At 40.7% G+C, this 24,646-nt stretch overlaps 1 protein-coding gene across 3 annotated transcripts in view; it reads left to right on the top strand.

The window, feature by feature from the left end:
• Mllt3 (MLLT3, super elongation complex subunit) overlaps nt 1-24,646 on the top strand; it is a 254,496-nt gene that overhangs the window by 160,263 nt on the left and 69,587 nt on the right.

Genomic DNA, 24,646 nt, shown 5'->3' with positions numbered 1-24,646 from the left:
CAGTAAATCTTTGAACTTTATACAAAACTACTGGGAGAGCCTCTAACCCACCAGACAACAGTACCTCCCTGTCCCAATACAGTATTTCCTGTTCTTCCTGTGAAAGGGTCTGATGATCACTTCCAAATCAATCCTGGAGTTGTGTTGCTCAGCATGCAGGGATGAAAGGATTTGCGATGGCGAGGGATGACTTTTGATTCACTTTTCTTCTTTCAAATACTGAGAAGTGATGTGTTAAGGTTTGTGGTCTGTCAGTGTCAAACACGGCTGGAAAGCAGGGTAGCTCCTCTCCCGGGTTTCCACAGCACAGGCGTGTGTGTTTCATACAACCGAAGCTGTCCTTTCTGAAAGGTGATGCAGGCTTGTGCTTAGGCAAAATCTGAATTCAGGTGAAAGCCTTATTTCTGTTATCATCGAGCTCACTTGCTTTTCTGTCATGGGGTGGATGTGTTAGGGGATGCAGAACCATGCTGAGCTGCACTGGAGTCCCCCGGGTTGTGGTTCTTTTCCTCTTGAGTATATCCTTGGAGGATAAGCAGCTGCAGATCACTTTAATACTAAACACTTAAGCATTTTTTTGTAGGAAAGGTCTGTTATTTTCGTAAGCTACCCAGTGCTGGCACGAGGGTGTGGTGAGCATTGTCATAGACAGCAATGAACATATGTTGGTTATGTGTAATGGTTGATCTGTGTGCTATTCTTTTCCTTAGGGAATTTGTACTCTGCCTGTTTGTATTTTGTTTGCCTAAAATATAATTTCAGATTTATTTAGAATATCAGTTTAAAAAAATTTGAGTCTTTTTTTTAAAGAAAAATTAGTGACTCTTACCATTGTTCTAAATTCTTAGATTTTCTCAGATTAAAGCCTCCTGAGAGCTGTTTCCACTTAGAGGACATCACACGTATTCTATCCAGCAAGGTGGTTGCATTCTTGTGTTGGCGTGACAAACACCTAAAAGTGGTCAGGCCTCTTAGAATTACATTTATTTCCCAGTTGTCCATTCTTGGGCCTGGAAGGCAAGCATTATGTCATTCTTTGGAGGCCACTGGTAGGGTGCTAGCCTCCTTCCCTCCCACTCTCCTTCCCTCTGTCACCTAAACAGTGCAAACTCTAAACACGTTGTTCAGGCTATTTCTGAATCACTGGCAAGCAGTTAACTTTGAGGGTTGAAGCATTAAAACTAACCACAGCAGTTGTTAAAGCCAGGGTTTCTATAGGCAGAAATCCAATTCTGCTCAGACACCACCTGTTTCAATAGAACATCTCAGACACCCATTTGGCAAGAATTGTTTGAGAAGACATGGGGAGCATGCTTCTAGTCTGTGTTAAGTCTGCAGCATAATGCAGTCCTGGTTCTCAGAGTGACAGTTAAATTTCTGTATGATCTGGGTTTATGAAAAAAAAATAAGTTAGAACTTCTCTGACATGCTGTTATCGTAAAGTGGACTTCCAACAAAGGGTTTTGCTTGTTAAAGGGCCAGAGGAATCTGTGATACAGAACAATTGTGTGAAACCGTCTGAATATGGTGATGTAATGTCTGGCATTGACCTAGGTAAGGCCATGCCGTATTCTCTTGGTAGGGTGTTAGGAACTCTTGATTTCTCAGCTGTAAAGATTACATCCCTCGTCCCATCCTGCTTATAATTTTTTTGAATAAGTGAACAAATACCTCATATAAAATGATACACAATGAGCCTGCTTGCGGTGACCAGTAATACTAAAGCAGGTGCCCCAGTTCTTGCTGACAGAGGAAACTAAATTTCTATGTTAGTAGGATAAATTCCTACAAATACTGTTGTAGATTCAAAGCACAAAGGGGAATTTAAATTTTGATGGACATGTACAGACCTCCTGTGAAAGAGGCTCTGCTTCTCAGAGCTTGCAGCAGCCTGAGTGACTGCTTATTTCTGCATTGTGATTTATTACTGCCTCCTCCCCCCCATGCAGAGTGGGTGGAAATAGTGTTGCATTTTTAACTCACATTGCTCCTATGAGTGACGGTGAACAACTTTTCATAAGCTTAAAAAGCCATTTTCATTTCCGTTCAGAGGCCACATTTTAATGTATTTTAAATTGGAATATTCTAAGTGTTTCGGTTTTGACTTAAATTTATGGGTATTCTTCCCACATACTTAAATTTGGAAAAGCTACAAGAAGATACGGAAGCCTTTTTAACCAAGGTCTGTGTTTTCAGGCTTTCTTCAATTTGTAACAAATTATGTTCTTAGGAATTGATTTGTCAAGACTTTGGCTTCTAAAAATATAAGTGGCTTTTGTGGCAAAGTCATCTCCACCATGCCCAGAGATGAATGGCTGGCTGCTGCGTATGAAAATTATTCAAAGAAAGTAACACAGAGAGGGTTATTTTAGTGGCTGTCGCTGGACAGCCCCATTGGACTTTGGATATTTGTTTTGGAACAAGTATGGCTGTGTTTGTAATTTTCTAATATATAGCATCCTGTAACTGTCTACCTCAAAGGATAACAGAATGTAGCAGTTGTTTGCTGGCACTGATAAAGAGTGATTTATTTCCGTCTATTTAAGATTAAACATGTGACCCCCTTCATTTGGTGGTTTTTGCAAAAGTTAATTTTCTCATATCAGATTCCCCGCCACCCCTATATGTCTGGCTGCCTCTTTCCCAACTCTGAATTAAATTATGGAAGTGGTACCTATATATAAATCACTAGTAGGATGTCAGTGTGTAAGCCACAATTTCTGCTGTAACACAGATCTCCTGAGTTCTTCAAAGCATGGTCATTAAGGGAGAGTTATTTACGTCATTCAGCATACTTCGTCGTTTTATGGCTTAGTGTCTTCTGAATGTCACGCAAATTGATTGAAGGTTAGCGCCAAACTTTTGGAAACAAACACACACACACACACACACACACACACACACACACACACACACACACACGCACACACACACATACTAATCAGAGGACAAATGTCCTGGAGGACCATCACCTTGCCCTTGTGCCTTCCTTTTAAACAAGACAAGACTGTCATGAACGTCAGAGTTCAGATATTCAACTAAGTACTCAGAAAAGAAATGGAGGCAGGGTGTTCCCACCGTGTGTGATGAGTACCTTCAAAGACACAGTCCATGGTTTTGGATGGTGTTCTTCAGTTCTTTCATCAGACTTCGCAGGAGCGTAAGGTCAGGTGACTGGATACAGGACACTCCTAATGTTGTAGCCTCAATTTGGGCTTGAAAGGTCTGCAAAGGGTTATGACGTATGTGGAGGAACTGGCCACTCATCCCTGCTCTCTTCCTACCCACTAGGATACAAGAAGCTAAAAAAGTAAGAAATGTGCCCAGAAGAGAAAAAAAAAAAAAAACAATTAGCTAATGTGAACTTCAGAGGGTTTTCTTAAAACTAAGAAGCAGGACAAATTTAGAATACAGAAATGCTAAAACCACAATGATTGCCTCAGAGGGATCTCCTTGATCGACTCAGTTTGAACCACCTCAGAGCTTCGTCCAGAGTTTCTCACGTGACTGGGTCTCATCCTCTTGCTCCTGCAGGGATGAGGGAGAACAGCTAAATGCTCAGATTATTCTCAACAGACTTTTCGTTGTTGTTAATACTCTGTAGTATTAGGTGAAAGCAATTTGAGACTCAGGGGTAACATAGGAGAGAGGTCTTGCTTTCTGTTTACACCATCCCAGAGTTACAGAGAAACCCAACAGTGATCAGGATCTGAAGGTCATGGTTTAAATAAGCAAACTTCTGAGATTGTTGAAATAGACATTTCTGGTTTATTTCTGGGGGATGAGGATAGATGATACTACATGTAATACGATGATCTTCATTGCCATGAAGGTCACAGATATGGGGTGATAGAAGGAATGTTTCGATGGATACCTGAAGGCACACATTTAGTTCTTGAGTCCACCGCTGATCGGCCTTGGGCTTTTGGTTGGTATAAATATAAAAATATGCATAATATCCCCTACTTTCCACTCAAGGTTATTAAATACAATGTGTTATATAGTCAAACAGTGAGCAAATAACCTTTTATTTATTGAAATGATCTTCTTCTATGTTTTGGGTTAAGTCATGGTTTTTGTTAGCTGAGAAAGGGGGAAATAAAAAGTTTCTCACTGAAAATATTTAACATCGTGGTGGCGTTCTTACAGGAAAGAATATACTTTAGGAGTATATGAGGGCATATGTCTGTCATTCTAGCTCTCAGGAGACTGGAGGTAGGAGAATTTCAAGACTGAGCTAAGACAAAGTACACAGTAAGACCATGCCTTAAGATAATAATAATAACATAAAAATTAGAAAAGAATGAATTTAACTTTCCCTCAATTTTAAAGTAAATATGTACTAATTTTAGAGATTGTGGCTTTTCTGGAGTTGTAAAAGAGAAGAAAATAAACAGTTCTGCTTGCTTATGACTGTAGCCCCTGTCCACATTCTGCACTGTGTGTGTGTGTGTGTGTGTGTGTGTGTGTGTGTGTGTGTGTGTGAGAGAGAGAGAGAGAGAGAGAGAGAGAGAGAGAGAGAGAGGGGGAGAGAGAGAGAGAGAGAGAGAGAGAGAGAGAGAGAGAGAGAGAGAGAGAGATCTCACAGGATATTTAGATTATGTGGATCTATGCTTAAAACACATATCTATGTGTGTGTGTATGTGCATGCATACACACACATACATACACACACACACACACACAAACACTTTTTTTTTTATTAACTTGAGTTTTCTTATATACATTTCGAGTGTTATTCCCTTTCCCGGTTTCCGGGCAAACATCCCCCTCCCCCCTCCCCTTCCTTATGGGTGTTCCCCTCCCAACCCTCCCCCCATTGCCGCCCTCCCCCCCACAGTCTAGTTCACTGGGGGTTCAGTCTTAGCAGGACCCAGGGCTTCCCCTTCCACTGGTGTTCTTACTAGGATATTCATTGCTACCTATGAGGTCAGAGTCCAGGGTCAGTCCATGTATAGTCTTTAGGTAGTGGCTTAGTCCCTGGAAGCTCTGGTTGCTTGGCATTGTTGTACATATGGGGTCTCGAGCCCCTTCAAGCTCTTCCAGTTCTTTCTCTGATTCCTTCAACGGGGGTCCTATTCTCAGTTCAGTGGTTTGCTGCTGGCATTCGCCTCTGTATTTGCTGTATTCTGGCTGTGTCTCTCAGGAGCGATCTACACCCGGCTCCTTTCGGTCTGCACTTCTTTGCTTCATCCATCTTGTCTAATTGGGTGGCTGTATATGTATGGGCCACATGACACACAAACACTTTTAAAGGTTGGTTTAACCTTGTCTTAGAGCTGATTAGCAATATATCCTGTGCCTGTGTATTTTCTTTCTCCCTTGGTTCTACTTCCTAAAATTAAAATTATTGATTTAAGAGTGTGATGATAGTAATATTAAGAATAAGGGAACTGGTTTTACACAAACTTGCAATTTTATCTTAATGGTTCTGACAATAGGAATCATGATCACTAGTTTTAAATCATAATAAAGTTCTAGTATGTGCCCAGAGTTTGAAATCTCTGGCTTGCAGTAGTCCTCTTATCTAGACTCCTGGCTTCTGCATCTTAAGCCAGTCACAGACATTTTCTGGGTATCTATGGATGTTTGATGATGGATTAATAAGCTAAGACTAGCTGTTTGGAAAGATATATATTTTAATATAGGTTATTGTAGTGTGTATTTTAACAAACAATTTATCTCTGTCAGCGTCATTTCTGCCTTTCCTCTCACTATAGGGTAGTTCAGGGCCTTTGGTACTATAGAATGATGAAGTATCAAATATTGCTTAGTGGAAAGGTTGTATAATGTAAAGAAGTCCAGTCCATAGAACCAACTGGTCTGGTAGAGTGTGAGTTAAATGCACGTCTAGTAAAAATGTAACTGCCCTTAGGAACTTCAGCTCTGGGTAACTCAGGGTAGGGTTGTTAGTAATGAAAACAGAAGAATGTCTGCCTCCTTGTGGTGTCCGTGGTATCTTTGGCAAATGAAACATAGCTATTCCCACTGCCTCAGTTCCACAAACCTGGCCCAAGAGCTGTGGCATGGCTGATGATCACAGTGGAATCTCACGTAGTCCTCGTCCCACCTCCTGCAGACAGTTTGTCAAATGAAAATAGTACGATTAAGATTCTGTGGGAAAAGATGGTTTTTTTGTTAAACAAAATTATTCTGTCTGAGAAAATTCAGATGAAAATCACCTGTAAAAATATTAGGTAAGGTTTTCCTCAGGGCTAGGGAGATGGCAAAGTGCCTGTCATGCACTCACGTGAAGTGCTGGGCACAGAAGCAGCGTGCTTGTGACCCCAGCACTGCGGTGGTAGAAGCAGGAAGATCCTGGAACATTGCTGGCCATCGTCATTCTAGCTCAAGTCATGAGTTCTAGGTTCTGTTAGAGACTCTGTTTCAGAAACTAAAGTGGAGAGCAATTGAGAAAGTCACCGGATACTGACCTCTTATCTATACATCACTGTCATTGCTGCCGCCACCACCACCAGCAGCACCACAACCACCAGCACCGCTGCTGCCACTGCCGCTGCTACTACCACACTGCCACTGCCACCTCTAGTTTTGAATAGTCATGCCATCAGAGTCTCCGTCTGACCTTATTCTACCACTCTGCTTCGTGATGTTTAGTGTAGAGTAACCACTTTCCTACAGTCCTAGGTACTCATAAAGGTTTGGCTTAAGGGCAGGAATCTCAATCTTTTGGTAGGACCACTGTGGCAGCCAGAGGTTTCAAATGGCAGAGGGGGTGAAACTAGACTTACTCTTTGAAATATTATAACTCCAAAACTGGAAGACATTAAGTAAAGCATCATTTTCCTATAGAGGATGTCACACAAAACAAATTGTGATTTCTTATTTTGTTTGTTAGTTGTGACAGGGTCTCTATGTAGCCCTGACTGTTCTGAAACTTGCTATGTGTAGTCCAGGCTGCCCTCAAATTCATAGAGATCTGCTTCCTGATTGTAGAGATTAAAGGCATCTTCCACAGCACCCTGATATATCCAGATCTATATTTATATCTATATATCATCTATATCTATCTACATCATCTCTATTTATCTATCAATCATCTATCTGTCGTCTATCATCTATCATCTACCTATCATCTATCATCTATCTATCCATTATCTACCTATCTATCATCTATCTATATCATCTACCATCTATCTATCATCAATAGATGATAGATAGGTATCATCTATCTATCATCTATCTATCAATCATCTATCTATCTATCAATCATCTATCTATCATCTGTCTATCATCTATCAATCATCTATCTATCTATCAATCATCTATCTATCTATCCATCCATCCATCCATCCATCCATCCATCCATCCATCCATCCATCCATCTATCTAAACTAAGATTAAGCACAGTGGAATTTCCCCTTTTAATATTCTAAACTCTGAATACATAGGCAATGTGAACGTCATTGAACCTTTCAGGTAACTGTTGATGCCTTTCCAGGCTAAGACGCAGCTGCTCAGAGGTTCTGGGGCTGTGGCTGGGAGCTAAGGGCTGGGGGCTGTGGTTGGGCTCATGGCTGGGTACTGTGACCCGGGCCCATTCTTGCTGAATTGTTTTCCTTGTGCTCTCTCTGGCCTTTCTCTTCCCAGATATCCTTCTTCACGCTTGATAAGGAAAGCTTTTGTTCTTTACTCCTCAGCCAGGCCAGGTCTCCTGAGTTCTTATCCCGGTCCACAGGCTTCCCTGGGAACATGGTAGCTGAACTCCTCTGCTGCTTCCTTTTTGTTCCTTTCAGGAGATCCTTGTGATTTATATACGTACTCCGAGTTTACCTTCAGTTCTCTCTTATTTAATTAAAAAGGAGCAATAATTCTATCTTTGTTCTGATTTATGTTTCCTTAAGTGAAAATACATTCAGGTCAAAGGCATATGTGTACCTCTATCCTGAAACCAGGAAGGAAAGTCTCAGACATGCTGGGCGGAGAGCTCTGCCTCACTCCACAGCCGTGACAGGTACTGAAACCCGCAGGGATTGTTGACACGCACAGTTGCTTTCTCTTGGTTTCCTGCACACCTATCCTCATTCCTGCTGCTTCAGTGAATGTAGAAGGGACAGACTCAAAACGGACCCTCTAGTGTTTGCTGTTTAGATGCATTACTAGTTTCTGTCAGTCGCTTTTCCAAGGCTGACACAAACAAGACTTCGAAAAGTCTGCTGGGATGCAGTCATTGTGAGGATGGGTCGAGCTGATGTACAAGAAGAGGCTCACACCGTGGCTACCTATTGTCAGCTTCATCGCTAATAAATTTAGATCTTCCACATGTGAGCCAGCACTCATTTTCATAGCTTTGAGGGAGGAAGTTATGCAGACTCTCAGCAGAACAGACACTTTCACACAGTGGGCCAAGCCACCTACCTTACACATGAGTACAGTAAGGTGTCAGGTCTGAGAGGATCAGTCACCCAGGGAATGCTAGTCAGGGCTTTCCTTCCCTGACCTTCGCTGCTTTGGCCCCAGCTCTGTATAATGTTCACTTTCTTTTAGAAATGCATAAAAGAGTTAAAGCAATCCCCCAGGACCACTGGCCAATAGAACAGTCTTATGTGAGACCCCCAGGGATAAGCTGCCAGGTCAGGGTGGTTCACCTGGCACACCCTGTCAACAGAAGCCTTTGTTCTGTGTACTTCTTCTAGACTCACATCTCTGTGTATGCTCTGGGTCCCTATATTTCTCTTGGTTCTGAAAATACAGTTTAGGTAGAGAAAATGGCAACTTTCTTCCAACATTTTTAATACTAAATTTTTATTCCTTAAGAAATTTCATATCTACAATATACTTTGATCATCATATTCCCCTCTAACTCTTCTTAATGCCATCTTGTAGCAACTTCGTGTCATTAAAAATATAATCCAGTTGTGCGACCCATATATATTTGTCATGGGCGTAGGGGCATGCGGTGCCCATACCCTTAAAGAAAGCAGACTCTGCTTCCTCAGACTCTGCCTCCTCTAGACGCCCTCTACTATCAATAGCTTATTAGCTGGGGGTAGGGACCCATAGCCCCTCTCCCTCTCCACAATACAATGTTGACTAGCTTAATCTTGTGTAAATCTTATGCAGGTAACCAGTTGCTATGTTTGTGAATGCAGTGGTCCTATCCTATTCAGAAGACTCTGTTTCACTCTGCCTCCCAATCCTGGGCCTTGTAGTCTTACCATCCTCTTCTGAATTGGTCTCAAAGCTCTGGTGTGGAGGTGGTATGTGATTTGTGGCTAAGCATCCCACAGCCATTGTGTCTACAGTTTGAACAGTTGTGTGTGTGTGTGTGTGTGTGTGTGTGTGTGTGTGTGTGTGTGTGTTTCCTCATTAGTCACCATCTACTGCATAAAGTTCTCTGATGCACTAGTCTAGCCACAGATGTCCTTAAGCCGCCATCAGCCTACCTTCTGGGGACTGGTTTCATTCCCTGTAATCTAGAGACAAGCAGCACGATAGGGGGAATGTCTTAATTTAAAAAGGTGAGCAGCAAGTATTGCTTGACTTTAGAGGCTGTTTTCCCTGGCATCAACTGCCATTTGAAATGGCCTCCATCAAAGGCAACAAGCGACTTTGTAATCACCAGATTTTTTTGAAGGAGAGATGTAGATGAGTCTTCAGGTGGTGATGATTCTCTGAGGGATTCAGTGTTTCCCCCTCGGAGCAGCAGGGTAACGTAGCAGTGGGTAGCAGTGCACTGTGTGCTACTCGTCCTCTGGATGCTTTGCCACATCTTGTTCTGTGTATACTTATAGTCACACTTTGTCTTACACACACAATCCAGTCAGATGTGGAATACGAGTGGTAGGAATATTTGCAGGGTGTGTGGACAGGCTTGGGAGGTGCATAATGCATCCATGCATCAGAAAGAATGTTAGATTCCTTGGTGGGTTTTGTTTATTTTTGTTTTGCTTTGAGCTTAGATAGAAGTACCCTGGATAAAACTGCTTTCTTCAACTTCTGACCATCAAGTTTGAGAGGAGGACCACTCTCAATGTTATTTTGTCCCTTTTTGTTTTCAGGTACCATCCATACCTACCACTTGAGTAGGAAGCTGAGTATTCAATAAATTTTAACATAACAATCTAAAATGTCTTCCAGTGTTTTTTGTTACAAAAGAAACAGAGCTTGACTCACTGAGGGAGTCTAAGTAGTTTTCATTGAAAAATGTTTGCATACCTCCCTATGGGCAAAACTTAGCAGCAGACTCTAGGTATGAGTGAACACTGAATTATTTTTCTTTTAGTGTAACCCTCACCCTGAAGTTCTGTTTTCAGGGAGTAGTAACTCCTCATTCTTCCAGAGCTGTAAAACAGTACAGCTCAGTTTCCTAAAAAGAAGCATTCCTGCCCAGTAGTTCATGCTACATTGAGGTGCTTTAATAGGTAAAGGCTGTGGGACTTTAAGACATCTCCTTTTAGTGGGAAAGCACCCACCCCTCCTCTCCCCATGATGTTCAAAGAGCCTCCAAGAGACCAAAGGCACAGAATCAATAATTACCTTCTATCTTGTAAAACTGATCTTTTGTCTAAATTGCCAAGGTGAAAATACAAATTTGTCCTGTTTCTGTAAGAAATCCTACAAAGTAGAGCTGAGTTTCCCCTGATAAACCAAGTAAAAGTTGTCATTCACACACCTTTGAATTTATATCACACAATTCTACCGTCCTCTCCTTCGGACTCCAGAGGAGTGCCTAGTTGGAAGGAGATGGATGAGGACTCTGCATCCCACCTGAGGTCCGTTTGCCTGTGTGTGACAGAGAGTGCAAACTCATCTGACACTCTTCCTTTCAGGAGCACACCGCACTGTGACTTTTCATGTTAAGAAAGCCTTGATTTCATGGATAAGTCTGATTTGCCCAAGGAAGTCTTGCTTTCCCTGGAGAATCACTCTTTTGACTCTTCTTAGAAGAGTATGACACACTTAATGGGTCTGCCTAGTATGTTTATGATTCTCAGAGAAAGGGATGAATTTCACTGGACTTGAGGACCCTTCTTAGCCTCTGACTTAAGTGCCCTTCCCATGTCCTCCAGCCTAGCACCCATAGACTCAGTCTATTTTCATTACGTGGTGACTATGAGTAGATGTCTCTTCAGTGCGCTACAATCTACTAGCGTGAGAACATGTTGGGAGCCCACAGGGCACTCCCAAATACCATCACTACTTACTTTATAATTAAGTACTCTCGGCAGTATCCTCAACTTTTTAAAAAGTCGTAAGCTCAATACAAAGAACTTTGCTCCCCTGGAACAGTGAGTCGCCATAACATTGTCCCACTGTCCGGGATCCGTTTCCTGAAAACAGGGACACTCACTGACGTCACAATGCAACAGTCAAAGTCAGGAATTAGAACCGTGGCACTCCTCTCAGACCCCACTTATTTTTCCTCAGGTAATTCCAGTAATGTCATTCAGGTTCCTAAGCAAGGATCCAGTGTGCAATCAGTACATAGCATCTCACAGTCAGGTCTTAGCTCCCGTCCACTGGGATTCCATTCCTCTCTCACGCGTGAACGTTTTAAAGGCTCCAGGCCAGTTATTGAGTGGATGACCCAGCCTATGACTGGCATGTGATAGCTTCCTTATGAGTAGGTTCAGATACACATCTTTGGTTGGACATCATGAGCTGGTGGCATGCTCTTTTTTTTTGCATGTCACGCAAATTATGATTTTTTTTATTATACCTTTGACACATTGACTGCAGTTGGCTCAATGCTGTCTGTCACATTGCTTTCTTTTATTATTTCACTGGGAAACATTTGAGAAAATACAAATATTCCACGATTTCTCAAACTTGAGATTATTCTTACTTACATTATATTATGCCTGTGGGTAGATATCTCTTCCGTGGGCTACAGTCTACTAGGATAAACATTTATTTTCACATTTAAATCTCCTTAATTCACTATTAAGAGTGCTATAATTTCTGTATCTAATCAGGTTTATATGCTTCCTACTTAATTGCTACAAAATATGTTCTAGCTTTAGTCCTATATCCAGCCATTTCCCCAATGAACAAGTAGCCATTGTCCACTACCAGAAGCCCTTTCCCCCATGCCCTTTCTCCTGTCCTTGTTGTCTACTTTGTTAGTTTCTACCTAATAGCTTTTGGGAATGGAATCATCCAGAAATAATGACTGAACTGTTTGATTTAATGACTTGGCGCCAGCTCCGTGTGAATGGTTACCATGGCTTACCTGGTCTGACATCCCCCATAGCCTACTGCATATAAAAACTCAGTAAGTTACAGAGTCATTCAAAGACAAATACTTGTTATGCACCTATTAGGGGGTCAGTCATTATTCCAGACTCTAGAATAACAGCAGCCAATTTAAAAAAAAAAAGAAAAAAGAAAACAAAAAGTAATAGTGAACATGACATGAATCAAATTTCCAAAATAAAAACATGTATTTATAATAGATCTGCAGATGTCACTATCTCATTGTTTCATAATTCACAATTATAGTGTGCTTAAGGATGAAATATTTGGCTTTGATGTTCTTTCTTGTGCTGTTCATTAATAAGCTTTCTGTATGGTAATACTCTGCACTTTGAAAGTATAGGGGTGTGTGTGTGTGTGTGTGTGTGTGTGTGTGTGTGTTGGCACATATGTGCTCATATGTGTGTACATGTGTGTAGAAGACTTGAGTTCAAGGTTGGATATCATTCTCAAACACTCTCTGTCTGGTTTTCCGAGACAGAGAATAGCTTGCTGATTGAGCTGTACTGTCTGGCCAGTGAGCCCAGAGAACCACCTGTCTCTATCTCCCAGGGCTTGGATTTCAAGCATTCACTTGACATTTTAAATGTGAGTTCTGGGGGACGCTCAGAGCCTCACGATTACATTAAAAGCCCTTCACCAACTAAGCTATCTACTCAGCTTGAAGCTGACTTTTCATTACATTGTACAAACTAAATGTATCAGGGCTTATTTTCCTTTCAATGTTTTTTTTTTTTCTTTAGATAGGACAGTTCTGCTTGCTGTCCATTGCAGAATTTGGTGCCCAGAATGGCTCTAGTGCTTTAAAGGGCAAAACAGAAATCCAGCAATGTGTTTTATATTACCTAACACCACATTATAGATTATCAGTTTCTGTATCGCTGATTAAAGATAGTCCCTGATGAAAATGTAGTCTGACTAGTTTCTGTTATTCCATGTGTGTATATGTATTTGATACAAGGTCCCAGCTAGCCTAGAACTCATGCCAGTCTTTGGGCTTAGTCGCAAGTGTTGCTTTTATAGGTTTAAGCCACCATGACTGGCTCTGCTATAAGCTTTTAAAATGTTTATTTTTATTTTATGTATATAGGTATTATGCTTGCATATGTGTGTGTGTGTGTGTGAGTGTCTGTGTGAGTGTGTGTGTGTGTGTGTGTGTGTGTGTGTGTGTGTGTGTGTGTTTGTGTGTGTGTTTACATTGGCCACCAAGGCCAGAAGAAAGCACTGGATCCTGAGCTAGAGTCACAGAACCATGAACCGCCCTTTATGAGTTCAGGAAATCCAACTTGGGTCTCCCAGAAGAGTAGCAGGTGCTTTTAGCAATCAAGCCATCTCTCCTGTCTCATATATATGAATGACACTTTAAAAGAATTCCATGAACATGTGCATATGTGAGTGTGGGGTTATGCACATGAGTGCAAGTGTCTGCAGAGGCCAGAAGAGGGTGGCAGACTCCTGAAGCTGGAGTTACAGGCTGCTGGGAGTCAAACTTAGTTCTTTTGCAAAAGCAGTAAATGCTCTTAACTATTGAGCCATCTCACCAGTCCCTTCTGCAACATTACAACCTAGCATCTACATTTTTTAAATTCCTGTCAGAATTACAATAAACACTATAAAATTAAGCTCTTTCCCTTCTGGTATTAGAATTTTATGCTAATATGTATTTTTTCGACATATAGTGGATTGCCTGTTCTTTTCCAAGTAGCATTTTTGTCTAATACTGAAATACTTTTAAACATCCAAAATTCACCTCTTGGAAGGTATGAGCTAAGAATTTAATTTACTTTTTTTTTTCCCTGTGTTGGAACTCCTGTCCAGCATTTTTTCCTAAGTTGTCTACACTTTCCCCAATAATCTCTCCTGTCAGACACTGGTTTTCCTGCAATTGTAAGTCTCTAGGAGAAAGTTTTCCCCCATTGGTCAGTCTGTTTGTGTTTTTAGCACTTAGCAACAGTGCCGGAATGAGGGACACTTTACAGGGCTGCTTACTCTGGGGCCTGACATTTTTTACCATTCAATTAGTTTTCTATACCTAAGTTGTAGGATTATTTTAAGTTCTTGGGAAAACTGGTAGGGTTTGTATTTAAATTGCCCTGAGTCCACAGGTAATGGGCTAACCTAATCTATCATTCGTCTAAGCCTTTTTCAGTGCATCTAAAGTGTTCATTCAGTTTAGCGAAAGATCTTTCTGCTTGTAAGTTTTATTTCTAGGTACTACTTGGGGGCAAGGGGGATAAGAAGTTACTTTGTTTTAAAAAAATAAACGTTTAGTCTCTGACAGTTGCATGCATGTGTCTACTGTGTGGTCACACCCACTTTCCTCTCTTAAGTTCTTATGCTTGCTTTGGACACTTTCTTCAGTAGCGGTCACTTGGAATTCCCTCCCTCCCTCCCTTCCTCTCTTCCTCCCTCCCTCCATCCCTCCCTCTCTCCCTCCCTTCCTCTCCCCCTTCCTCCCTCCCTCCCTCCCTCCCTCCCTCCCTCCCTCCCTCCCTCCCTCCCTCCCTCCCTCCCTACGTCCCTTCCAATCATTGTTAGACAGAGTCTCACTGTATAGGTTTGGCCATTCTGGAATTCACTATGTAGACCAGGCTGGCCTAGAGATCTGCCTTCTGAATGTTAGGATTAAAGTTCTGTCTGTCTGTCTGTCTGTCTGTCTGTCTGTCTGTCTGCCTGCCTGCCTGCCTGCCTGCCTGCCTGTCTGTCTGTGTCTCTGTCTATCTCTCTCTTCACACCCACATATCTCTAACACTCTCTCTGCCCCAGAGTAAGCAGCCTTTCTTTTTATCTTTTTTCTCTTTGTCTCTTTTCCCTTCTCTTCCTCTGTGTCCTCTTGCTGTCCCTCTGAGTTTAATTACAATTGCTTCCATGAGCAGAGGCGAGGAGTTATGTGTTGAAGTATGGCAGTAGTTGCAGCACTGGGGAAAATGATCCCCTACCCCCAGCAACATCTTTAGCTATTCGGAGACTGGTGGGCAGCTTGTCATGGGGAAAGGTTCCAGGCTTGGTCTTGTGTAGGTCTTGTGCAGGTCTCGTGTGGGGAACCTTACCTGCTATCTGTTATGAGTGCAGTTGCTAGGTTACCTACCATGCAGTACTCAGAACACTCCTCTCTGTCTGTCTGGTAAATCCCCTTCCTGTGTTTCATATGTTTATTGCTGCTGACACACAAACATGCAGTTCATATTTGCTTCTGATATTCTGGTCATCTTTTTAAACTTACTAATTCCAGTAAGTTTATGGATTGATGTATGATGGCTGTGTAGATAGAGATGTGAATATTTGTCCTTTCTGTCAACTGCTCCCTATGCTGTCTGATCATGTGTCAGTAGAAACACCAGTAACAGACTTACGTTCCTGGTTTTAAGAGGACCAGTTCTAATGATTTGCCATTGGAAATGTTGTTTGCATGGGATTTTTTGTAACAGCTCTTGTCAGTATGGGAATAAAGTAATGACTCCATATTAATGGCAATAAAATCTTTCATTCTTAGCCAAATGTGTCTTTAGTCCTAAAACATAGATTCAAGTTATTTTGACATGTGCCACCGTGCAAACCGTTACATGAATTTTTATAGTCACAGGACAAGAGAAAGTCATAAGTAAACACATTGGTAATTACAATGGTGGGTACACGAGGTGGACAGAAGAAATGGTGATCCAAGGCAATCTCTTTCAGAAACTTCCGGCATGATTTTTTAAATATACTTACCTTTAGGATTGGTGAAAACAAGAGATCTGCCAATATTAATGGTTCCTTCTGAGATATGTATCAGTAAGGAGACTGTTGGGTCAGCTACAAGAGTTGGGGTAGCTGGCTTTTAAAGGGTCAAATAGAGCCCAGGGTGACTTTGGCTCTGGCTGTGCACCACATTCCATCCCTGCTTAGTCACAGTGGTCCAGTCAGCCAAGATCGAGCAGCTGGAGGACTTTAATATGAAGGCTGCATCTTTAGAGAATGTCAGTTCATATCAAATTAAGAAACTTTTTTTTTTAAATTCATGGATAGATTTTGATTTTATTAGACAACTTTACAGCAATACTTAAGAGAGCTTGGTGATTTTGTTCTCCTTCAGTCTGTTGCGGTGGTCCTTCGCAGGCATTTTGTCCTGGTAAACTGCTCTTGAGTTCTTGAATTAAGCACAGATTGCTTCTTTAGGAGTTTGTCCTCACTGAAGTTGGGTTGATTGTGACATTGTAGTCAGTTTGTCATCTTGCTATGTCATCAATAACTCATTATTGAGTTAGATTAGTCTGTTCATTTTACATTCTTGGCTTATATTGTTGCTTTGGTAACGTTAACTATATCAAATACTGTTTTCTTTCTACTACTTATGGGAGACTGTGTAAAATTCAAATTACTTTTTTCAAGAACTTGGTTCTAAAATCCTTGGTCCCAATGTTATGTTTTTAGGAAGGTTAAACTACTTCACTGATATTAATAAAGTTCTATTTCTGGTTACTATTTTAGGGTGGATAGGTATCAATTTTGATAAGTCATACTTCCTTAAAAATTTACTTTTAAATTTGTTGAAAATTAAATCAATCTTTCATGATTTATCTATGTTATGTTTTCAGGTGTATTTATCCTTTATAAAGTTCTATTGTTAATTTGCATTTTCTCTTTTGTCTTTCACAGTTATTATAAAAAGTTTATGTTTTTACCTCCTGCAACTCCTCCTAGTTCCTCCACACCTCCCTACCTTCCCAACTTTATGTTCTTTCTTATTCGCTTTCAAAAGAAATTCCAAAACCTCACATAAGTAAAAATGAAAACAAACAAGCAAAATCAACAAGACAAAAATATAGCAAAACAAAAACTCCACACAAAATACCATTGATCTTGTTTTGTATTACCAACTACTTCTGGGTGTGGCGCCTGCCCTGGAGTGTAGTTGATATATCCAGGACTACTTCATTGGGGAAAAACTTACTCACCTGTCCCTGCAGGTATCAACTGCAAATAGTCTCTTCTTTTGGGGTTCGATACTGTGTACACTTTCCCTTCTTAGCGTTGGGACCCTGTTTGGATTGGACCTGCACAGGTCTTATGGGTGCTGCACAGTCTCTGGAGTTCACTGCACATCAGTAGTGTTCTGTCTGGAAGACTCTGTTTCCCTGCAGTCAGTCCATCTCTTTCAACCCTCTAGCCCTTATCATCTCTCTACCTCCTCTTCTACCTAGATCCTTGAGCCTTGGGTGACACTGGCAGAGGTGGGGAGGGTGTTTATGAAAACATCCCAAAGTCTAAAGCTCCAAAGCCTCTCCCTTTCTTCACGTTATCCAGTCGTGGGTCTCTGTGTATGCTTCTGTGATGAGAGCGGGTGAGGCATTAATATATGGTACAGCAGGATGTCATTGAGAGTCACTGACTGCCATGTGCCTTTAGCAGAATAATAGTAACGAAATGGGTCTAAAGTGAATCCCTTTCGTATATATCATTATTTTGATATTATTATCTCTGTGGATTCGTATTTGTTGTTTTGGAGAATCTTTCCTCATTGGGTCTTTTTATATTCTTACTCTTGCTGGGTCTTTGCTCAGAGTCTTGTTCCTTTTTATTTCATTCTCTAAATATTTTAAGTGGACATATAATTTCAGTTTTTGTATATCAGTGTGCATTTTCTGACAGTTTTCCTATCTTTTAGTTTACTAATCCCATCAAGTTGTGCACAGTTTGCCATGAGTTACTATTTTCAACTGTATTTTTCTGCTTTGGGGTCATTTTTTACTTATTTCTTACTGTTTGGGCATTTAAAAAATTCCTTAGTTTTTATTTTATAAAGTTATATATCTGAACTTCTTATGACCCTTTTATTGTGCACTATGGTGACTGTTTTGTATTTGGGGTATTTTAAAATTATGTGTTCATATTGTATTTAGATAACCTTTTGGGATGTTAAGGCCTCAACTCAGAATGTTCCCACTGTTAAATTTGTAAAGGCTTGTGCAGGTTTCTGTAGGTTCCATGTCAGATCTTGAGAGATGCAGACCTAAGTAAGAGTGTGCTCTTGGGGAGATCCACTTTTCAGGCTTGGTTGTGATTCACACTTGACATTGTTTCAGTCACTGAGCTCTTGCACTTTTATCCCCATCTTTATATTTCTTGTTCAGATGTGTTTTTATATTTTTTTTAATCAATGGATGTATTGTAGAGTCCACAGAAATATGCTAGTTAAGACTACAGACACTTGAGTCCACTCCTTGGACTTGAATTTAGTTCTACCATTAATTGTGTGTGTGTGTGTGTGTGTGTGTGTGTGTGTGTGTGTGTACATATAAGTGTATCTTTGGTTACATTAGTAACTGTCTCTCACTTTTTCCATTTAGAGACTAGCCTAATAAGCATTTATTCAGTAAGTAGTCACCACTGCCACCCCAACTCCTATCACCACCACACAGTCCTCTGAGTGACTTTCTTCGCTTGCCCTCTCCCCACTTTAATCTCTACCACATCAGCACTGTTTGATCTTCCTGAAGTAAGCAGTTTGGATGGCTGGACTCTAAATTCCTCATCTCTTTGCTTCCATGTAGAGACATTCTTTGTGGCTACTCTAAAGTCAGGCTGCTATGATGAAGAAGTGGCAGAGCTCAATCAAGGTAGCTGAGGGGAGTCTGCCATGTCTAGATTCTCTCTCTGGCGGTCAGCATCGTTTTCTCCTTCTCATGTTGCATTCTGGCTTGTAGATAACCAATAGGATGATTGCAGCATCTTACATTATTGGCACAAAGTTCTGACATCCACATAGCTGTGCTATGTTTGTACTGCAGGGAAATTAAGGGGTTTAAGGGTTCTACAAAACTGCCTGCCATCTTTTCTGATCAAATTTAGAAAGAACTAGCTTGCTGGATTTGTATGTTTTCTGTGATATCTATACAGTAGAGTTCTTGCAGTAGAACACTATTAAAATGTCAAAGCAAGTAGAATCATTCAATGCAGACCTACCTTTAATGTTCCTTTTGTATTTTCAGATTGTAGATGAAGGAAAGACTTCAGTTGCTATTCTCAAATGCCACTCCTCTTTCAGGTCTGCCATGTACTTTTTAGCCCCTTCCCTCCCACTGGTAAATGCTGAATTTTGAATCTTATTGGCTCTTGTTAGTCTCCATGTTTAAATTACTTTCCTTATTTGGAAGTCCCACTAGCTGCTAATGCATTTTCTACCTTACCGTATCGAATTGAATTGCATGATTCTAACACAGCCTGATGCGCGCTCTCTCTCTTTCTCTCTCTCTCTCTCTCTCTCTCTCTCTCTCTCTCTCTCTCTCTCTCTCTCAAATGATGCTGTGTGTTTCTCACAGCCTGTAGTATCACACACAGTGTCAGTGGGAGTAGTGAGTCAGCCCCTCAGGGCTGGTTCTGAGTGACTCTGTGCATTGTTTATACTTGCTAATATTTATTTTTCCTAAATTCTGCTTATATTTTAAAACAGGTAATCTGGTTGGTCCCACTTTCTGTTATTGGTGGGTCTGCACTCTCTCCTGGCATTAGTGGCAATAGTCTCTTTCGATACCTTATTATAACACTTTCTTCTACTTAATATTAAAAATTTCCCTATCTTTTTGTCCCTCTCTGCCTTTCATACATTTCTGTGTGGATAATTTAGTTTTGTGGGCCTAGGTCTCTGCTATACCTCTTCTGTCTCAGTAATCCATATGTCTATATGGTTTATTGCCTGCTTATGTTTAGTCTGTATAGATTGCAATTATCGCACTCCTGTGTTCACCCATTGCCATCTTCCCTGTGTAGAGAGAGGATCTGTTCTCTGACGTGGGGAGCTTCTGACTAGAGCTGGGGCAATGGCCAGTGGGATCTCTAAATCACTAAATATTGGCAGATTCTTCTTCACACTGGCTATGAATATGATGTTTGCATTATATAGGCTTCCCCTGCTATCCACAAGTCCACGGTTTCTGTTATTTGCAGTGAACCAAGGTATAAAACTATAAAATGGAAATTTCCAGAAGTAAGTAAAACTTATTTTAGAATATATTATCATCTTATAGTCAATGGTTATTATTCTCTTACTATAGCAATTTTATAAATTATCACAGGCATATATATATGTTTAGAGAAAAATGTAATAGACATAAACATCAGTATTAACTAAAATTGATAAAGGGTAGATTCTGTTTTGTTGTTGTAGTGGCTTTTCCCTCCCAGCCATCTACTTGGTATTTTTATTTTTCTATATCCCTGTGTTACAGATGAGAATTCTAATTTCAGTAGATTGGTCCTACTTTTAAGCAATAATTATCTTTGGTAACTTGCCAGCTCTTTAATGGTTTAAGTGTTAATATTAGTCTTGGTTATCCTTAACTTAATTGTGTTCTTAGTGTCAGTACTTCATCTGTCTTCTCCAGTACGTCTATTAGGTCGTTGCTTCCTAGCTCTTCCCCACTTCCTAGATGGGCAGTGGGGCTCAAGTAAGGGATCTGAGTTGCGGGCACCTCAGCACACAACAGTGGCAAGCATGCGTATACTTTCCTGTCTATATCTTTGTGCATCTCTTTGCTTTCCTTGTATTCCTTAGCCGCGGGAGTACAGTGGACTCTCCATCTATCGACTATTCCTGGGGCCAAAGGCTGACCTCACCATGTAGTTACCTGCGTGCTAGCCCTTTCTCACAAGAGACCTGCAAACCTGTGGCCTCCATTCTTCAGGTTCCCCGTCTTCTGCCTCCAGAACTCACTGACTTAAGTGAAGTCAATTGGGTTGGTTGCACTTTACATTGAACTAAGAAAGGTAGAGCAAATCCAAGGCCTTCCCCCTCTCCCTTACAGGATATTAATTTTTATATTTTATTCATATTCTCAATTGGTCTCCTCTTTATTATTTGTTATTTTTTTTTTGGAAGCTTATCTTTGAATACCATGGTTTACCTTACCCTTTCATATGCACAACTTGAAGTACACTGCAAGTTGTAAGAAAAATCCTGGTTAAATGTTTGGAAAAATAAACTCACCCAGGATGGATTACTAGTTTTGATCAATAAAACTTTGATCATCATTTATTTGTCTAAGTCGAGTTCCATTAATCTGAATATCTTTCGCAATATAGAAGACCAGTTAGAGCAGGACAGAAGAAAGCCAGAGGGAGGAAACAGGAAGTGAAGGATCAGCTTCGAGTTGTCAGTCTTACAAAGACAGGGAAACTGAGAGCCACCCATAATCAGAAAGCCCTTCTATGTCTGGTTCTTTTCTCACAACCTCTCTTTTTCTTAGGCTAACTGCTAGAGTTACAGACAAGTCCAATTAGATGGAATTGCACACTAAAGAGACCATTCTGCCCCAGAAAATTAAAACAAAAAAGGCATTCGGTCGAATGGCATGGATGAAAATACTAAGCATTAGACTCTCAAGTTGCAGAGTTAGTGCAAGTGCATGTGCATTCGTGTTTAAAGAGTCAGCATAGTTAGTGCAAATGCATGTGCATTTGTGTTTAAAGAATCAGTTGCTCTCCATATTTGAGATCTGAAGTATGCACACGCTCTCTCTTTGGATTACTCGATCCTCGGTTGCTCTTAATCATCTTTAGGCAAAGAGATTTGAATTACACAACATGTATAGGCCTCACCTAGAATGGTAATTAGTCTGTGCTGCTCAGTAGCACTTAGTGCTGAGGTTAATGATTCAGAAGCAATTATTTTAAAACCGGACTCAATCGTGTGCACATGAGGTGATCAGCTTCTCTCCTGTGCCGGTGGCCGTTGGGTGCTTGTGGTCTAAGCTCTGCTTTACACTGATTCTGTGTAGGAGTGTGGGGTCTGATGACCTGTATTTAAACTGTCCTTTGCTAGCAGCCCAAGCTAAAGGAAGTGTCTCTCTGAGGTAGGGAGACTTCCTCCGTATTTTTGTTACTTCCTGAATTTTGCCATGGACGTCGTTATGGAAAGCATTTGTCTTCGTTTTGACTCTTTACAAAAAGAAGGCTTTTAGAAGTGAATGTTTCATTTAATTTTTTTAAAGATTTATTTATTTTATATGTTTGAGTATTTTGCCTATGTGTATGTCTGTGCACCAGGAAAATGCAGTGCCTGTGGGAACCCAGAAGAGGATGTCAGGTCCCATAGAACTGGAGTGTGTGTGAACCATTATGAATGGCTGTGAGCTGACATTGGTGCTGGGAACCAATCTCCCATCTTCTGCAAGAGCAGCAACTGCTCTTAACCTTGGAGCCATCTTTAAAGTCCTTTTTATTTTTATTTTTATTTTTTTTCAAGACAGGGCCTTACTATGTAGCTCTGGCTGGTCTTGAACTTGTGGTGTTGATAAAGACTAAGCTGACTTTAAACTCTCACAGAGATGTGAGATACGTCTGCCCTCCTGAGTGCTGAGAATTCTGGTCTTTGCTGTCACACCCAAGAAAAGTTAGTAAGGTGATATTGATAAAAAGAGGGGAAGGGACAAGAACAGTGAAGCCATTCGCTTGTTTGAGTTGATAAGAGAGTATACTAAATGCCATGACTAGCTCAAGTATCTTTCTGTATTTCTAACCTAGTCTGATATGCATGGGATGAAAACAATATCATAAACTTTCTATCAGATAAAAATTTGTATGTTAGCGTTACTGAATCTCTTTATTTTAAATTGATATTCTGTTGTGTGTACATGTGTATGCGTGCATCACCTGTGGAGGTCAGAGGGTTCCTGGTGTGTATGTCTGTGTTTGTCTTTCTACCATGTTGGTCTTGGGGACCAAATGCAAATTGCCAGGCTTGACAGCAAGCACTTTTACCTGCTGAGCCATCTCTCTGACCCACCACTGTGTACTTTATTGAGAATTCCTGTTCTACAGAAAGATTTTATTAATAAATAATTTACGTTCCCCCGTAGAGGTTCCCCTGCCTCCTGGTGTTTATTGTTTTCACTGTGTAAGATTAGAAGTATACTGATAGTTTAAGAACTTACAGATCGAATGTTTAGTAGCAATGCTTCGGTGTTCTGTAATATCCTTAGAGAACCGATTGCAAATTGCCAACATTCAGTGAGTCAACAAACCAATTAAAAAAAATCTTAAGGATATTAGATTTGAAAATGTTCTTCCTTAATTTAGTTTGTCCATTATATGTTATTTTAATTATTCATGGTATTGCTTAACATGCCAGGAAATGTCCTGTAATAGAATTTATTAAATAACTAAGTTTCAGTAATATGAATTCTATATTTAGAAGCATGTTTTAAGGTCTCAGATTAAAATGCTTTCTAAAGAGTGAGTTAGCTAGTTTGAAGTATAAAAACAAGTCTTTGCTTGGTGTCTTTATCCATTTCATAATTTTGGAACCAAGTGCTCATTTCAGAGAAAGGGTAATTTGGACTATTTTTCAATACATACAGGATAGCTGATTTTGTAGGAAACAAAAATACTCGTTCCCACTGGCACAGAACGTTGATGTGTGCCTAGGCTATTGTTTTCTGAAGTGTATCAGCGAGTGGATGCCCACTCCGCTCCTCCTGTAGAGCAGTAAATAGAAGGCTGTTCATCTTGTTGAAAGTCCCTCCATACGCTCTCTTTCTTGTGTCATCCCAGATGGTTAAGGACTTTCAGAGGGGTTGTGTAGCATTGGGCTTCAGCGAGTTAGTTAGTTACATGAGAAGGAGCACCAGCCTGAAGGTGGACATTCTGGTTGGGATTTGTCTTCGGGTCTGTTAGGAGGTTGGAGAGAACATGAAAGAACTATTGTTTTAGTATTGGTGTGGTTTTCTTATTTTTGCTGTTAATAGTAAAGATTCACAAATATGGTAAGTACAGTCTTCGATCTCACTCCTAAGAGCTTTTATGTATATATGTGTGTTTCTGCGTATATATTGTAAATCTTATTTTATTTTTAGTTTTGCTTTTTTTAAGATTTATTTGTTTCAGTTTTATGAGTACACTGTTGCTGTCTTCAGACACACCAGAAGAGGGCATCAGATTCAATTACACATGGTTGTGAGCCACCATGTGGTTTCTGGGAATTGAACTCAGGACCTCTGGAAAAACAATCAGTGCTCTTAACCACTGAGCCGTCTCTTACCTGAATGTGTGGTTTTGCAACATGTGTGTGCAGTGTCTATGGGCACCAGAAGAGGGCATCAGGTTCTCTGGAACTGGAGTTATAAGGGGTTGGGAGCCACCATGTGGATGCTAGGTATTGAACCCAGGTCCTCTGGAAGAGCAGCCATTGATCCTAAACTTCTGAGCCATCTCTCCAGCTCAGGTTGAATGCTTTCAGGTATTATGATGAGTAGGAAAACTGGTCGTACTAAAAATGAAATAGGAATGGTTGCTCCTTCTCAGGGTTGCAGAGTGGGAATTGCTGAAGATCCTGTGCATTTGATAGTTGAGGTCTTTGGTGCGTTCAATGACCATGAAGCTATGTGTTTTCTCTTGTTCTGAATGATACTCTTCAATTGATGCAAAACCTGTCGTCAGAAAGAGTTCTTGC

The sequence above is a fragment of the Rattus norvegicus genome, chromosome 5, assembly GCF_021556685.1.
Source record: "Rattus norvegicus strain SHRSP/BbbUtx chromosome 5, alternate assembly SHRSP_T2T, whole genome shotgun sequence".
NCBI classification, from domain to species: Eukaryota; Metazoa; Chordata; class Mammalia; order Rodentia; family Muridae; genus Rattus; species Rattus norvegicus.
The sequence above is the reverse complement of the archived record's forward strand: the minus strand, read 5'-3'. Positions and strand labels throughout refer to the sequence as shown.